Source organism: Chenopodium album, chromosome 17 (genome assembly GCF_948465745.1).
Source record: "Chenopodium album chromosome 17, dcCheAlbu1.1, whole genome shotgun sequence".
NCBI classification, from domain to species: Eukaryota; Viridiplantae; Streptophyta; class Magnoliopsida; order Caryophyllales; family Amaranthaceae; genus Chenopodium; species Chenopodium album.
The window spans coordinates 43,567,448-43,570,892 of record NC_137850.1 but is presented as its reverse complement, the minus strand read 5'-3'; the positions used below and the strand labels follow the sequence as shown (position 1 = coordinate 43,570,892).

Below are 3,445 nucleotides of genomic sequence, written 5' to 3'. Positions count from 1 at the left end.
CACTTTCTATGTACGTTAATTTCATTACAACCTTGCCATGTAATGCACATACAAATAATACATGACAAATTCACAACTTTGCATTACTACTTCGTTCCTCACTTTCTATGTACGTTAATTTCATTATAAGTAACCATACACTCAACTTTGAACTCTATATTTAATTATACTTTTCTTGTTTTTAAAGTTGAATCATGTTTTAGTTGACCTTTATTATTGATGCACCATTTTTTATCATTAATGGTTTTAGTAACATCTTAATTTAATTAAATTATAAAAAGTAGATCATACACATTAAGGGCGCAATTGCAGATTGCTCTAAATCTAGGGTTTATCCATCAAGGAGAGAGAAAGAAGAATAATTAGAAAATTTGGGGGCAATGGTGATTTTTGAGGGGAATTCGTGAAGAGTAATGGAAAAAAAAGGAAAAATAAAAAAAAATTTGACCCAACTTAATGAGTCACGTGGCTAGCACGTGATGGTCAACGATGGACTCCGGCGTTGACTTGCCTGAAAATGTGACATGGTCCCACTCAACAACCCAAACTGTGTTATTTGGTTCTTTTGAACAACTTTTGGCTTAATTGGTCCTTTTGAACAAATTTTCCTTATTTTTAATGTAAAAATGGCATGGGATCATATACTTAACAAAGGATGTTAAGAAACTGCTAATATTTGTCATGTAATATGTAGATTTAATTCGAAATAACTTCTAATACTTGTATGTGTAGTAGAAGATACCTTTAACATACAATCAAATAATAAAAAATAATGGAATATCATACCGTGGGGGGCTTATTTATTTATTTATTGATTGATTTATTTGTGTTTGATATGCTATGTTACTTTCATTTTCACCTTTGAGCTCACTACTACACTAGGCATATTGTAGTATTGTACAATAAACTCGTTGGTCGTTACAATTTTCAATTTCCATGTATACATCCAGCCATCCAAGTAGTATTGAATTTTGTATTTTCTTCCTAAAAAAACAAATCATGGTACTAGAAAAACATAAAAATAACTTTGTAAAAATAAAATAAAAAAACAGAGTATATTAGGAAAACCTAAAATAAAAAAATAAAAAAAAAAAAAAAAAAAAAAAATAAAAAAAAAAAAAAAGAGTATTGTAAAAAACAATGAATAAAGACATCCAATTATTATTTATTTTCTATTAATTGAGCAAAATGATTTATGTACAAGTTTCATTATTCGTAGTATATGCAACGAATAAAGCCATATGATACCTCTTCCATCCCATATGGAAAATTTTATTACAACAAAATTTGAAGCATGTGCTTTTCTATATATATAAATCTCTTCTACTTTCCCCACCATTTCCTCTAGCTAACTAATTCCCCTCATTAATTAACTCCCATGTACTTGTATATTATAATACTACTATATTATAGTATAAAATAAAATAACAAAACAATTACAGAAATACATGTAAATTAAACTTATCTTCAAATCATCACCTTCATCTGATTGATCATCTTTATCTTCCATCTTCTTTACTGTTGTGTGTTCTTCTTGATCTCCCATTTACATTGAAGCACTTGTTTTTAATAACACTACATGTTTTTCATGTAACAAAAAAAATAATAATGATCCCCCGACTATGCAGCGCCAGAGAATCTTACATACTTACAGATCCATATATTGTGTCGGCAGCCTAGCTATTTAATAATAATAGTAATAATAATAGTAATAGTAATAATACTCTTGGTCCCACATTGATCGTCGTTTGAGAGCATTATAATATTATTATTAGTATTGATTAGGAAAAAGCTGACCATTTATGAACCGTCGGTGAGTCTGGACTTATGTAATACGGAGTACTTACTGATTTATCTTTAAGACTCCAAGGCGGCGGCGTAGGGGGTTTGGAGGAGGTCGTAAGGGGCCCACAGGGCGTCTAGAGGGCAAGGGCGATTAGCATCTAGACGGGCCCATGGTTTGCCTTTTCCACTCCAGTGGAGAAGGCTAACTGGGCCCGGATGTAAATCCCGACAAAGCCCACGAAAATTATCGCCACCAAGACCATGTTGGTTCCATCTATGATCAACCGGGACGATATTTCCGGCAAAAACAAGTAGAAATGGGGGTAAAGAACCGAGGTCGTAAATCCGCATTTGTTTCTGAAGCTCCATCCAATCCTCGATCCGACGGGTATAATCACCCGCCCGCCAACGATTCAAGTCGATGACCATTACCCCCGTGTTAAAGTAACACGCCTCTCTGTCAGCAAACGTGACGGACAAGGAAGGGTTGGACCAAAAAGTGGAGGTGAAGTAAGCAGTGAAGTTTGCGTTGCAATACTGTGGCGCAGCCAATACTTTATCATCCACCAAGTCGACATTGTACAGCGTAGCGATGTCGTCGACAACAACGACATCGCTATCTAGGTACACGACTCGGGATACACAAAGCGGGAGGAGGTTCGCAAGGTACGATCGCGCGTAGTTTAATGGACAGTCGAGTGCTGACCGTATTGAAGTCGAGATCAAACCCGAAACCGAATCGTCATCGAAGGGGTAGAGTTCGAAATGAAGATACGGGAACGAAGTTGCAATCGTAGCCCGTAAATTCGAGGTTGGTGTAGACGACGAGATCACAAAGTGAAAGAAGATGTTCTGTGGACACGACGTGTGTTGTAGGACCGATAAGATCGCGGCCATTGAGCCGCGAAGGTATGTCAAGTCAAGTGTCATCGCTACGTGCACGGCCTCCTCGGATCCGTAAGGGTTCACATCTTGTAAACTACTATCATGAGTTGTCACAATGTTTGGACAACTCGGGGCGTTGTAATATTGTGGTGCTTCCTTAAACTTTTGACCAATGGTATCGGCTAAGGCGGCCTTGGCCGATACCAAAAAGACTAAGAAAAATGTGGTAAGGAAACCATTATGATACATTTCTAGATGATGTATAATTGAATTGAATGAGTTTATAATTTTGGGAATTAAAGGGATTTAAAGGGGGTAATAACGTTATGTTTGAATGGAAAGTTTGGCAAGTAAGAGAGCAGCTTTCCAAGGTAGGAAGAGGGGATAGTGATGGATGGCCAGATAGAGAGAAGCTAAGGGTGTGTTTGGTTGAAAGGGAGGAAGAAGGAAGCTTCAAGTTTGGGAAATATTCAATTCAAAGGAATAAGTTTAATATTATGTAAAATAAAAATATGGGGGAGATAAGAAGGTGCTTTCACATTTTTGAAATTGGAGGTAATTGGAAGTTCCCAAGGCTTTTCAATGTGGGGCCATCTTCCTCATGGTCATACATACACATATAGAGGACATACGTAGTATGTAAAGCGTAATCTATTTTACCAACTGAGCACCGACAGGTCCCATTTTTAGGGATTTTCGGATTAATTTTCATCACTCGTCCTTTTGACACACTAAATTTAAAAGGAAAAAAAAATAAACTGTAATTTTAATAAGA

General features: G+C 36.1%; 1 pseudogene; it reads right to left on the bottom strand.

Moving 5' to 3' along the window:
• Positions 1-980: 980 nt before the first annotated feature.
• LOC145588092 (putative galacturonosyltransferase-like 1 pseudogene) lies at positions 981-3,127 on the bottom strand (annotated as a pseudogene).
• Between the last annotated feature and the right edge of the window lie 318 nt (positions 3,128-3,445).